Raw genomic sequence first — 14,930 nt, 5'->3', positions numbered from 1 at the left:
ATGTATATGTGTGTGTGTGTGTGTGTGTGTGTGTATATATATATATAATCCCTTTCTTATATTATCTTCCATCATAATCTATCGCAAGAGACTGGATATAGTTCCCAGTGCTATACAATAGGTATATCCATTTTAAAATGTAATATTTTGCATCTACTAACCCCAGACTCCCAGCCCATCCCACTTTCTCCTCCCTCCCCCTTGGTAACCACAAGTCTGGGAAAACAAATTCTTACTGCATTTATGCAAATAACTATATTGCTATGAAAATAAGAGTACTCACTGGGAAGTTCCCAAATTCTGGAGGAATTAGGTAGGAAGGAAAAGTAATTGTTTCATCTTTGTTCCTAAAGATGTACTTTATCAAATTACTGTAAGTTATAGCTTAAGGGACTTTTAACAATTACTGTAAGTTAGCTTAAGAGAAAAAGTTTCTTTTTTTTTTCTTTTTTTTTTTTTTTTGTCTTTTTTCCTTTTCTAGGACCGCTCCCACGGCATATGGAGTTTTCCGGTCTTGGGGTCTAATTGGAGCCACCGGCCTACGCCAGAGCCACAGCAATGCGGGATCCGAACCACATCTGCAACCTACACCACAGCTCACAGCAACGCCGGATCCTTAACCCACTGAGTGAGGCCAGGGATTGAACCCGCAACCCCATGGTTCCTAGTCAGATTTGTTAACAACTGTGCCACAATGGGAACTCTGAGAAAAAGTTTCTTTAAATCTGGGAAACAAAAAATTGAAAAACCAACAATGTTTCAAGCAAAAGCCATAAAAATTGTAATTATCTTCATCAGTTCGTTCAGTCGTTATAATTCTTTTCTTAATTTTTATTTTTTTGCTTTTTTTTTTTTTAAGGCCACACCTGCAGCATATGGAGGTTCCCAGGCTAGGAGTCAAATCAGAGCTACAGCTGCTGGCCTGCACCACAGCCACAGCAATGAGGGATCTGAGCCAAGTCTGCAACCTACACCACAGCTCACAGCAATGCTAGATCCTTAACCCACTGAGCGAGGCCAGGGCTCGAACCCACAACCTCATGGTTCCTAGTCGGATTGTTTCCACTTCGCCACGTTGGGAACTCCTATTATTAGTTTTATGGTTCCAGTTCTTCCTCAGCATTCTATAAATTATTACCTAGCTCAGCGGTGTGATCTGAAAGTTATCAGAAACCTATACTTGTCAGAGTCCTTTCCATGAATCTCCCTGAAGATGAAGCACTGTTTTTTTTTTTTTGTCTTTTTGCCGTTTCTTGGGCTGTCCTGCGGCATATGGAGGTTCCCAGGCTAGGGGTCAAATCGGAGCTGCACCGCCGGCCTACGCCAGAGCCACAGCAACGAGGGATCCGAGCCGCGTCTGCAACCTACACCACAGCTCACAACAACGCTGGATCCTTAACCCACTGAGCAAGGCCAGGGATCCAACCCGAAACCTCATGATTCCTAGTCGGATTCGTTAACCACTGAGCCATGATGGGAACTCCAAAGATGAAGCACTTTTGCAAAAGTAAAACAGTAAAACAAAAGAGTAAAACAGTAACTGCCAGTAAATGACAAAAGACTTAAAAATGCCCATAGCTAAGGAGCTGATGAGAATTAATTACAATGCAGTTGACAGTGAAATTTGGCTATTTCTGTGATACACATTTGAAGATGATCACTAGAATTATAATTGATAACATTACATATCAGACTTTTAGGAATTTCATATAATTTCTGGAATATTTATATCCATAAAATATACCCATACCAGGATACCAATAAAGAAAATTTAGCATTATTCTTTTTTTTTTGTTTGTTTTTTTGTTTTTTTGTTTTTGTCTTTTGTCTTTTTTGTTGTTGTTTTGTTGTTGTTGTTGCTATTTCTTGGGCCGCTCCTGCGGCATATGGAGGTTCCCAGGCTAGGGGTTGAATCGGAGCTGTAGCCACCGGCCTACGCCAGAACCACAGCAACGCGGGATCCGAGCCGCGTCTGCAACCTACACCACAGCTCACGGCAACGCCGGATCGTTAACCCACTGAGCAAGGGCAGGGACCGAACCCGCAACCTCATGGTTCCTAGTCGGATTCGTTAACCACTGCGCCACGACGGGAACTCCAGCATTATTCTTATTTGACAGTGCTTCCCATGTAATTTGATAAATAAGCCTAATTAGTTTAATGTCGCTCCTTTTATAAGGAGCAATAACAAGTCTTTGGAGATGTTTCAGGAACCCTCTGGAAAATCCCAAAGTTACTTCCATGTCAAAAAGACTTAGAATTTGATTTGGGGGAGTTTCCCCAAAATATCAAAAGGTTTTGGACACTTAATAGGATCACAAATCATTAGGAAACAAAAGATTTTAGGAGTTCTCATGAGGCTCAGATATGAACCTGGCTAGTATCCATGAGGATGCAAGTTTGATCCCTGGCCTCTCTCAGTGGGATCCCTGGCCTCTCTCTGGCATCGCCATGAGCTGTGGTGTAGGTCACAGACTTGGCTCAGATCCTGAGTTCCTGTGGCTGCAGTGTAGGCTGGCAGCTGCAGCTCAGATTCGACCCCTAGTCTGGGAATTTCCTTCTTTTTTTTTTTTTTTGTCTTTTTGCTATTTCTTTGGGCCGCTCCCATGGCATATGGAGGTTCCCAGGCTAGGGGTCGAATCGGAGCTGGAGCCACCGGCCTACGCCAGAGCCACAGCAACGTGGGATCCGAGCCGCGTCTGCAACCTACACCACAGCTCATGGCAACGCCAGATCCTTAACCCATTGAGCAAGGGCAGGGACCGAACCCGCAACCTCTTGGTTCCTAGTCGGATTCGTTAATGACTGCGCCACGACGGGAACTCCTGGGAATTTCTATATGCCGCAAGTGCAACCCTGAAAAGCAATTAAAAAAAAAAAAAGATTTTAAAGTCAAATACAGAAGTCCAGTAGTTGTGAGCAAAAGTTAGCTCTTTTATTTTCTATTTATTTAATTTTTTTCTTTTTACGGCTGTGCCTATGGCATATGGAAATTGCTGGGATAGGGGTCGACATGGAGCTGCAGCGGTGACCTATGCTGCAGCTTGTGGCAAAACTTAGCTTTTTTAATATTGAGATGACTCAGTTTTCTTAAGTAATCAAACACCTGATTAAGACAACATGAAGCAGAGGGAATTATTGTGGTAAAACATAAAATCTTTGCCTTTTAGCCAGATTACTTAAAATGCTTAAAGAAAGAGTCTTTGGTTTGGGATCTTTTTTTTTTTTTTTTGGCTTTAGGGCTCCATTTGCAGCATATGGAGGTTCCCAGGCTAGGGGTTGGGTTGGAGTGCGGCTGCAGGCTTGCACCACAGCAGCACCAGATCCGAGCCGCATCTGCAATCTTCACCCTAACTTAGGGCAATGCTTGGATCCTTAACCCAATGAGTGAGGCCAGGGATCAAACCCGCGTCCTCATGGACACTGTGTTGGGTTTTTAAAATTTGGTTTATATTTTAGGGCTGCACCCACAGCATATGGAAGTTCCCAGGCTAGGGATTAAATCGGAGCTGCAGCTTCTGGCCTACGCCACAGCCACAGCAACGCCAGATCTGAGCTGAGTCTGCAGCCTACACTGCAGTTCAAGGCAACACTGGATCCTTAACCCACTGAGCGAGGCCAGGGATGGAACCTGCATCCTCATGGATACTAGTCATATTCATTTCTGCTGGGCCACAATGGGAACTTCACTGTGTTGGGTTTTTAACCCACTGAGCCACCATGGGAATTCTGAGAAGGAGCTTTCTTGTGGTGCAGTGGGTCGAGGATCCAGTGCTGTCAATGCAGTGCCGAGGGTTCAGTCCCTGGCCTGGGAAATTTTGCATGCCATGGGTGTGGCAAAAAAAAAGGTAAAGAAAACCTTTCATAATCTCTTATCAGGAGCAGATCAACACTCCAAGAGAACTTTGTCATTGTAGCAGATGAAAGAAAATTACTTAAGCATACTATCAAGAGTAAAACCTATTTTTATTTAAATTAAAAAAAATTTTAATATGGCTGCACTCATGGCATATGGAAGTTACCAGGCCAGGGACTGAATCCTAGCTGCAGGTACAAACTACGCTGCAGCTACAAACTATACTGCCCTAACCCTAACCCACTGCACCAGGCCAGGGATCGAACCTGTGCCTCCACAGTGACCACAGCAGGAGCTCAAGTGAACCCTGTTTAAAAACAAAAATCTGTTTAAAAACAAAAACAAAAACCTCTTATAATAACCGTTCCATTTTAGCCAACTTGAGCACACAGGGTAAAATTTTCTCTTCCTTTCTCTTTTATCCCAACTTTCTATATTATTTCCTCCTATATTTTCATCTTTCCCATTCTGAAATAACCAGAAAAATTTACTCTTTTCCCTTAACAAAAATGCATCTCCATACCTGTATCTTCTCTAAGCCAAAATACACATCCTACTTTCCCGGCAGTGTTGTTTACCCCATTATTTCTAGTAGCTTTAATTACATATGTTAATTAGAATTTGTCATTTGTAGAAACCTTCATTTCTAGTGAACACTAAGAAGTAAGCAGTTGTGAATCTCTGTTAAGCCAGCACTCTTTAGATCAGCGCATTGCTGAGTATCTTTTGCAATGTCCAGAAACATACCTTTCCTCATAGCGCGACTCTTTAGGGTGGCACAGGAAACGCTTACTAATAGAACCAAATGTCATAATTTCCTCTGTTATAAGAGGTCAAAATTAGGTGAACTTAGACTTGTTTACCAATGACTGTTTCAGTGTTTTATCCTCTTTGGAAATGATCTAGACAGTCAGTGAATTCCCATGATTTCAGTGAACTTAGCAAAATTTGAAGGCTGGAAGTTGCCAAAGATGTGGGGAAACTATTTTTGAGTTGACCTAACATGACACATAATTATTGCTGAAAATTTCACCTAAAAACTCTTATCTCACTGACATTTTGCTCTCTGTCTTTCAACAGTTAGGTTTAGACTACCCATAAACAATTTATTAGACACTAGACAGTCAGCCATCACCTGCAGCTACTTTTCTTGCTGAAAAATTTTGAATCGAGATAATGTGAAGCCCAGGGAGAATAAAAGTGGTTTATCTGCATTTAATTTAATGCTAGTGATGCTGAGGACAATTTTTTTTTTGCTTTTTAGGGCTGAACCTGTGGTATATATGAGTTCCCGGGTTAGGGGTCAAATCCAAGCTGCAGCCACTGACCTAAGCCAGAGCCACAGCAACACGGGATCCAAGCCTAGTCTGCGACCTACACCACAGCTCCCAGCAACACTGGCTCCTTAACCCACTGAGGGAGGCCAGGGATCAAACCTGCATCCTCATGGATGCTAGTTGGGTTCATTACCACTGAGCCACAATGGGAACACCCTAAAGACAAGAATTTTAATTTAACTAGTTTTTATTTACCAAAGATTACCCCAGATCACAAGTACTTAGAAAACATTTGGGTTAGTTTCTCTATTTCTGAATTTTAGGAATACTTAATTCATAGCTACTTATTCTTAAACATATTAAGTAGACTCTTTTACAAGTTACTTTTGGCATTTCCATCCAGAGGTAGAGAAGAAAAGAAAGTATGTATATATCACATACACCCATGGATGTATTCAACATCCAGACACAAACAGACACCCAGTAGCTTCTGTTCCAAATGTTAGCTATGAATCACGTGCAACAGTATAAGACTCATTGGTTTATTGTATCAGTTGAATCCAAATGCCAGATGGAACAATTTAAGATTACCTGCTCCAACGCCTAAAGCTTCTTACTAATATTTGTGTGAAAACTTTTAAGATTTGTATTTGTCGGAGCCCCACTGTGGCTCAGCAGTTTACGACCCCAGCTGGCATCCATGAGAACGCTGTCTCCATCCCTGGCCTCGATCAGCGGGTTAAGGATCCAGCGTTGCCGTGAACTGTGGTGTAGGTCGCAGACGCAGCTCGGTCCCACGTTGCTGTGGCTGTGGTGTAGGCCAGCAGCTGTAGCTCCAATTCGACCCCTAGCCTGGGAACCTCCATATGCTGCATGTGAAGCCCTAAGAAGACAAAAAAAAAAAAAAAAAAAAAAAAAAGATATGAATTTTAGTATCTTTAGAAATACTGGCCAGTTGGCACATGTTGGCAGCTCTGAGTATCAATTCAGAGAATATTGTCTTGTTCTAAACAAGCAAGAAAATCCAAGAAATCCACAATAACCAATTAGTTTCCCTCTCTCTTTTCCTTTCTTTTTTTTTTTTTAGGGCATCACCCTCAGCATATGGAGCTTCCCAGCTAGGGGTCAAATGAGAGCTACAGCTGCCGGCCTGCATCAAAGCCACAGCAACGTGGGATCCAAGCCGCATCTGTGACCTAGACCACAACTCACCGCAACGCCGGATCCCTAACCCACTGAGTGAGGCCAGGGATCAAACCCACAACCTTGTGCTTCCTAGCCAGATTTGTTTCCACTGCACCGTGACAGGAACTCCCTCATCTCTCTTTCTTGCTGCGTAAAATATTTAAGAAAGATTTGGATTTCAGTGAAGGTATGGTTTTCTGGAGCTTTGTTCACAGTGTATGGTGCTTGATCTGGGAGCTCACTTCTCAGACCAGGGATTGAAGCCCGGCTGCAGCCGCAAAAGTGTCAAGTCTTAACTACTAGACCCCCAGAGAACTCCCAGTGAAGGTATGGATTTTGATTTCCTTTTGTTTCTTTCTTTTTTTTTTAATGACCACACCCACAACACATGGAAGTTCCTGGGCCAGGGACTGGATCCTAGCTGCAGCTGCAACTTACACCACATCTGTGGCAACACTGGATCCTTTAACCCACTGTGCTGGGCTGGGGATTAAACCTGTGTCTCCGAAGTGACCCAAGCTGCTACAGTACAGTTCTGAACCCACTGTGCCACAGCAGGAACTCCTCCTATACTTCTTGTTTTTATCCTGGTACCTTAATCTTACATGCTATTACGGGAAATTTTTGGATGACCTCACTGTAAGCCCATTTTGTAGGTGGCTCCTTTTCTTTCCAGGGAGGGTCCCAAGAGATCTCTCTGGGATTGGGGTCTTCCTCCATTGGCGCTCTGTGCACCTAGTCTGCAGGAGCTGCCCCTGAGCCCTGGAGCGTAATTCCAGAGTGTGGCATATCAGTATGCATAGCATCAGCACCAGGAAGCATCTGTGGGGTTTTGCATTTATCAAGGGCTGGTGTATACCGCTCAGGGGTCTTAGGAGACGTTGATGCCAGATGTTCAGGACATTTGTATCTGTCTATTAAATTTTTTAGTAACATTGTACCAGGGATTAGATCCACAATATCCTATCAGGTCGGGGGACCGAGGAGTGAGTGAAGTGGTGACACAAAGACCATAAACCTCTGTCCTATTTTCCCCGTGGTGCTGCCCCTCGTTTCCGGTTGCGAGGCTCTTTGATCTTTCTTGGTTAGGACACGTCGTCCACATGGCTCCTTGTACTGAGCCATGTAGTGGTACTGGCAGCGGGTGGGGGTCTCCCATTCTCCTCTGCAAAGGAATCTTTTTCTCAGTGCCCCTCCTTGGGCGGTGACAATCGCTGTGCCCTCCTCAGCCTACCTTGGCCTTGAGGCAGGGAGGACCTTTCAGTACATGAATAATCAGTTAAGGCCTTTATAATTAGTGGTCTCCTCTTCTCATTAGACCCCCTGGCCTTGATCACACCACTCTCTTGGGATCATTAGGGCAGCTGTGACCTCTTGGGTTGGATCCCACCGGAAACACACCACCGAGAAACATGTGAAAGCACACAGCAGTGTGACAGACGCCAGCATGCTAGTGGTGCCCCTTTCCTAGAGGGTGTTATTCACCTGCGTTAGGTAGGTAGGTGGCAAGTTGCAGGTAAAAACGGCGTTGGCCTTGGTTAATTGCAAGGGGAATCTTGCGGTCTTGTGCCCGGTGCTTCTCTTTTGTCTGTCTCAGCTTATCAATAAGCAAGGTTGTGGCTGAACTGGCCCTTCAAGTCCTTGTTTTGATTGCAAGACACCTTGTAGCAATAAGCATCAGGAACTTTTGAAAAAATAAGGGTTTACAGGACCTGGAAATTACACAGCACACCTGGGGCCATACAGCAAGGTCACGGGTAGAGAGAGGAAGGAAGACTCTGTGGGGCTGGAGTTCTGCTTTTATGGGGGTTGAGGGTGCGGAACCTTGGGTTTCTCTGTGATGAATTTACAACACATGAGCAGGAATTTTAACGTGTAGAAAGAGGAAGAACAAGAGACCCAAACGGTCCATTATGGAAATTGACTAACACCTCCAAAACAAAGCGGCTCAGTTCCAGGAGCCGCCTGGCTCTTTATACAGCAATTTGCTTATTCAAGAAGTCCTTTGATGTGGCTGCCTTGGCAATCAAAGCTTAAGTCAGGCATTTTCTTTACAAAAAAGGAAAAAAACCTGCTTTCGGCTTTCGGCTTTTGGCTCGGCTCGGAGGTGGCCAGGGTGCGGCTTTCTTCAGTTGTCCCAAATCCGGATGCATCCGACACCAGCTGCCACCACCATGCCGCCTAAGTTCGACCCCAAAGAGATCAAAGTCATGTACCTGAGATGTACCGGTGGAGAAGGCGGTGCTCCATCTGCCCTGGCCCCCAAGATCGGCCCCCCGGGTCTGTCTCCAAAAAAGGTTGGTGATGACATCACCAAGGCAACTGGTGATTGGAAGGGCCTGAGAATTACAGTGAAACTGACCATTCCGAACAGACAAGCCCAGATGGAGGTGGTACCTTCTGGCTCTGCCCTGATCATCAAAGCTCTAAAGGAGCTGCCAAGAGACAGAAAGAAGCAGAAAAACATTAAGCACAGCGGAAACATCACTTTTGTGGAGACTGTCAGCATTGCCCGACAGATGCGGCACCACTCTTTAGCTGGAGAACTTTCTGGAACCCTTAAAGAGATCCTGGGGACTGCCCAGTCTGTGGGCTGCAATGTTGGTGGCCGCCACCCTCATGCCATCATAGATGACATCCACAGGGGTGCAGTGGAATGCCCAGCTAGCTAAGAACTGCAAGGAAAAATTAAAGATTATTTGACAACCAATGGAAAAACAAAACAAAACAAAACCTAACTGTCAGAGTTTGTACTGCGAGGGGGAGGTGTTCCAGGCCCAGGGAACTGTAGGCCCAAGAGCCCTGAGGCAGGAGGATACTCAGCCCGTCGAAGGAACAAACAGCAAGGAGGCCAGTGGGCCTGGGGAGCAGCGGGGAGGGAGCACGGCCGGGCTGTGGTCCAGACCAGACGCTCGAAGGCCCTGTTAGTCAGACTGGGTACTTGGGATTTTATTCTGAAAGCAGTGGTAACTTTTTTTTTTTCCCCCAATTCAGCATCGAATCTAGAAACAGACTCTAGGGACAAGGGAAGCAAGCCAAGGACATAAAGGCCTATTTTGAACAGCCCAGGCTCAATCAACCATGACTTGAACTGGGGGAGATGGGCACGGAGGTTGCTGTGAAAGAGTGGGAATCTGTTTTGTTTTGTTTCTCTTTTTATTTATTTTTTTTTATTTTTACTTATTTATTTATTTATTTATTTGTCTTTTTGCCATTTCTTGGGCCGCTCCCTCAGCATATGGGAGGTTCCCAGGCTAGGGGTCTAATTGGAGCTGTAGCTGCCAGCCACAGCCACAGCCACAGCAACACGGGATCCGAGCCGCGTCTGCGACCTACACCACAGCTCATGGCAACGCCGGATCCTTAGCCCACTGAGCAAGGTCAGGGATCGAACCCGCAACCTCATGGTTCCTAGTCGGATTCGCTAACCACTGCGCCACGACGGGAACTCCCTTGTTTCCCTTTTTAACGTTTTATCGACGTGGAGTTGATTTGCAATGTTGTGATAATTTCCTCTGTCCAACAGGGTGATTCAGTTATACATGTACATACATCCATTCTTTTCTTTGGGCCGGGGAGCCCAACATATGGAATTCCTGGGGCCGGGGATCAGATCCAAGCCACAGTTGTGACCTAAGCCACAGCTGAGCTGTAGCAATGCCAGATCCTTTAACCCACCGTGCTGAGCTGGGGAGTGAACCTGTGTCCTCGTGCTTCAGAGATGCCACTGATCCATCGGGCCACAGTGAGAGGTCCACATCCATTCTCTTTTAGATTCTTTTCCCACATAGATTATGACAGAATATTGGGTAGAGTTCTCGGTGCTATACAGCAGGTCCCTGTTGGCCAATCATTCCATATACCTCAGCGTACATAGGCCAATCCCAAACCCACATTTCACACCCCACACCTCTTCCCTTTGGTAACCATTAGTCTGTTTTCAAAGTCAGTGAGTCTGTTTCTGTTCTGCAAATAAGTTCGTTTGTATCCTTTTTTTAAGATTCCACATATATAAGTGATATCATGTGATGTTTGTCTTACTGTTTAACTTCACTTGGTATGATAATCTCTAGGTCTATCCATGTTGCTGCAGATGGCATTATTTCATTTTTTATGGCTGAGTAATATTCCATTATATATATATGTACCACATCTTCTTATTTTGGGTTTGTTGTTTTTTGTTTTTGCTTTATAGGGCCGTATCTGCGGCATATGGAGCTTCCCAGTTTAGGGTCAAATCAGAGCTACAGCCGCCAGCCTATGCCATAGGCTCAGCAATGGGGTATCCAAGCTGCATCTGTGACCTCCACCAAGCTCATGGCAACACCGGATCCTTAACCCACTGAGTGAGGCCGGGGATCAAACCCACAACCTCATGGTTCCTAGTCGGATTCGTTTCCACTGTGCCACAGTGGGAACTCCAGTACCACATCTTTATCCATCCCTTTGTCCTTGGATGTAGGTTGTTTCCATATCTTGGCTCTTGTTAAGAGTGCTTCAGTGAACATTGAGAGGGTGCATGTATCTTTTTGAATTAGGATTTTCTCTGGATAGATGCCCAGGAGTGGGATTGCTGGATCACATGGTAGTTCTATTTTGAGTTTTTTAAGGAACCTCCATTCTGTTTTGGGGGGGTGGAAATCTGGATGGAATCTGAAGGGAGCGCCAGTGAGATCTGCTGATGGACTGGATGCTGGGTATGGGAGAAAAGAGGAATTAGGATGACCCCAAGGTGCTTGGGGCTGAGCGATTGGCCATTTGCTGAGGGGAAGAAGACTGCGGGTGGAGTAGGGCTGAAGAGGGGTGGGGAAATTTTCTGAAATCAAGGGAAGCAGTGGATTTCTGAGATAGTTAATAACATCTCTAGGGCCTGGCCCTTTCGGGGTGTGGGGAGAGAGGTAGAGTTCAGGGGCAAAAGTGACTCTCGGGTTTCTGCCTTATGGACAGGGGAGGTGTTTGTGCCATTTTCTGAGATGGAGAAGATGGGGACGGTGCCGGCTGGTACTAAGGCAGGACATCTGGGGACCAGCTGCTGCGCGTGATGCTGATTCCGGCCTGGAATCTTCCCCCCACTTCCACCTTGCTCGCTCCCTCCTTTCTTTAGGAGTCTTTTCCCATGTTTTGCTTGTTAGGGAAGTGTTTCCTGACCACCTTCTCTTGAATGTGCTATCACCCTGACCCCTGCGTGCGCCGATGCCTCCCCTGGCTTTATTCTTTTTCACCACATTTATCACCATCTGATACGACTGCCTGTTTCTGTGACAGTTTCCTGCCACTACAAAGTGAGCCTCATGAGAGCAAGAATGAGAATCCACTTTATTCTCGACCTAAAGCAGGGTGGGCGCTCAGGAAGTATTTGGGGTCTGAATGACCCCTGAATGCCAGGTAGGGCCTCGGATGCTCTTTGGAGCCCCTCTGACTTTGACTAATTCGACACTGTCCCTACTTTGGGCTAAGTGAATCTTGTTGAAACTGCCCTGGCCCTGGAGGCTGAGAGCAGAAGGGACAGTGGCAGAAGAGAGCAGGGAACCTCAATTTCCCAACCTGTTAAATAGAGAGAAATGAAAAACGGCCATATGACTTCTGAAAGGGGCTGTGGGTGAGGAGTGGGTGTAGGAGAAGTAACTGGATCAGGGTTCTTGGAATGCGGGGCTGGGGTCCAGGCAGGGATAGTGTGAGGCAGTAAGTGTTTGCCCCTTCGTAATAAAGGGTGTGTGTGTGTGTGTGTGTGTGTGTGTGTGTGTGTGTGTGTGTGTAAGACTGGTTTCACTGGGGTGGGAGGGGGCCAGCCTGCCTGGAAGAGCCCAGAAAATGGAAGGGAAGGCAGAGCACGGGTTGGGGGGACAGTTAGGTCCTGGAGCTGTGACCACCTGTGACGAGATTGGGGGAATTGCAAGCTGGGCCGGTCACTCCCTGGTCTCTACCCAACACCCCTGGCTCCATGAAAGCACTCCTTCCAGAGAGGTTGCAGGAGGGCAGGGCAGAACTGAGGCTATTATCTTCTGGAAGAGGAGCCTGGGGCCCAGGTGGGAGAAGGATGGTACCGATGCCCATGTGCCAGTCCCCAGAACCCGTGACGATTACTGGGGATATGCTGTCCTGCAAAAAGGACTTTGCAAATGAGATTAAGGTGCAGATCTTGAGATAGCCCCTCCTGGATTATCTAGATGGGCCAATATCATCACAGGATCTTTAAGAGAGAGAGGCAGGAGATGAGAGAGTGCAGTAGGAAATATAAGGCGTGCAGGTGGTCTCTGGAAGCTGGAAAAGGCAAAGGAATGGATTTTTCCTGAAACATCCAGGAGGAATGCAGTCCTGTTGATGCCTTGATTTTAGACGTCTCACCTCCTTGAGTTCCCATCGTGGCTCAGTGGTTAACATATCTGACTAGCATCCATGAGGACGCAGGTTCAATCCCCTGGCCTCGCTCAGTGGGTTAAGGATCCGGCGTTGCCTTGAGCTGTGGTGTAGGTCACAGATGTGGCTCGGATCCTGTGTGGCTGTGGCTGCATTGTAGGCTGGAGGCTCCAGCTCCGATTGGACCCCTAGCCTGGGAACCTCCATGGGGCACGGGTGTGGCCGTAAAAAGCAAACAAATAAAAATAAAAATAGACTTCTCACCTCCAGAACTGTAAGCATAAGTCCATGTTGTTTTAAGCCACAAAGTTTGTGGTAGTTTGTTATAGCAGCCATGAGAAACCAATACAGATCCAACGTCATCTGGCGATTGATGGTGGACTTGGAGCTGGATTAGAACCCCGTTAGTCCAACTGTCTCAGCAGAAGCCTCTGTGTGTCAGCCAGTGTCTCCAGGTCACGGCGCAGCTCCCCGGGGCAGCACCTGGACTCTCATCACATGTATTTCATTTGACCCTGACGAGAACCCCGTAGGGCAGACAGTGCTCCAGGGTTCCACGTGAAGTGTCTTGGCCAAGGTCAGAGCACGCAAGGAGGAATCAATGAGCTAGATCCCAGACCCAAGTCCCCTGCCCTTCTCTGAAGACTTCATACAGCACATGTGTCTCTCATTCATCCATTCTACAAGGATTCACTGAACATCTGGCTGACGCCTGGGCACTGTGCTCAGAACTGCAGCTCCGTCAGGGAACAATCACGATGTCCAGAGACCAGGAAGAGAAAACCCAGTTTAGACCGATAATCATGCAATTAAATATATAATTAAAATGAGGTGATATGTGCCCCACCACCTTCATAGCCGCTCTATTCAGTAGCCAAAAGTGGAAGCCCACAAAGTGTCCATCCGTGGATGAAGAGGTAGATAAAATCGGTTTACACATGCAAGGAAATATCGTTCAACTACATAAAAAGGAAGTAACTTCTGACACACGCTATAACCTGAATGCAGCCTGAAGATACTATGTGAAGTGAAATAAGATAATCGCAAAAGCCACGTACTGTATGATTCCACTCATATGAGGGACCTAAAGCGGCCACATTCATCGTGGCAGAAAGTAGGATGGTAGCTGCAGAGGATGGGAGAGGGGAGTTGTTATTTCATGGGTACAGAGTCTCAGTTTGGGAAGATGAAAAGCTCTAGAGGCCGCTGGTCGTGACTGTTCCTATTGTCACTTAACTGTACACTGTACCCTAAACTTAAAAATTTGGTAACTTTCATTATATATATCTTAGCACAGTAATTGTGTGTGTGTGTGTATGTATGTGTGCGTGTATTAGGTGCAGTAGGAAGGGCAGATATCTTGGAAGTGTGCAAAAGGAGAGCGAGCTGCCTGGAGCCTCACAGGGGCTTCTCTGAGACTAAAAGAAAGAAGGAAGGAGCTGGCCCATTGAAGGGGCACAGCGCTCCGGGCACATGGCAGCGCCGTGCATAGGTCCTGAGGCAGGAAGCAGTGCAGTGCCTCTGAGGAGCTGCAAGCCTGCCGGGCTACGGTTGGGGTGCAGAAAGCAGGGGGGAGGTTGGCCCCAGGTGAGGGTGGACAGGAAGGCAGGGCCAGATCTTGCCTGGTAAGGATTTCAGCTCACCCAGTAAAAGCAGAGGGCCCGAGGGGAAGGTTTGGAGCTGCTGTGTGATGTCTGGAGCGAGTACGAGAAGCTGGTTGGTTATTGTACTGGCTGGGGGGTGACAGTCGGGACCCCAGTGGGGCGGGGAGAGGGAGGGAAGAGATGTGGCGTAGTGGGAGCCGGAGGGAGACGTCAGGCGACCAGAGTCTCTGTGTTTCCAGCGGCAGCACCAAAGTGGCAAAAAGATGGCTGGTTGCCCCCGTGAGCCCATTCTCCAAAATGGTGTCTACTCAATAGACTTTTAAACAATTAATTTATTCTTTAAACTGTGGGAACATATACATAATATCAAATCTGCCATATATATATATATTTTTTTTTTGGCTGCATGCATGGCATATGGAAGTTCCCAGGCCAGGGATCGAATCCAAGCTGCAGTTATGACCTGCATCACAGTTGCGGCAGTGCTGGATCCTTAACCCACGGCACCACAGTGGGAACTCCTAAAATTTACTTTTTTAAGCAAAATTTTTTAATTTTTTCATTATAGTTTTAATAAAAGCTATACTTACCTATTTTTTTTTTTTTTGGCTTTTTAGGGCTGTACCCTTGGCATATGTAAGTTCTCAGGCT

At 46.4% G+C, this 14,930-nt stretch overlaps 1 pseudogene; it reads left to right on the top strand.

Annotated features, from left to right (window-relative positions):
* On the top strand, window positions 6,801-9,028 carry LOC100523853 (annotated as a pseudogene).

The sequence above is a fragment of the Sus scrofa genome, chromosome 9, assembly GCF_000003025.6.
Source record: "Sus scrofa isolate TJ Tabasco breed Duroc chromosome 9, Sscrofa11.1, whole genome shotgun sequence".
Lineage (NCBI taxonomy): Eukaryota > Metazoa > Chordata > Mammalia > Artiodactyla > Suidae > Sus > Sus scrofa.
The sequence above is the reverse complement of the archived record's forward strand: the minus strand, read 5'-3'. Positions and strand labels throughout refer to the sequence as shown.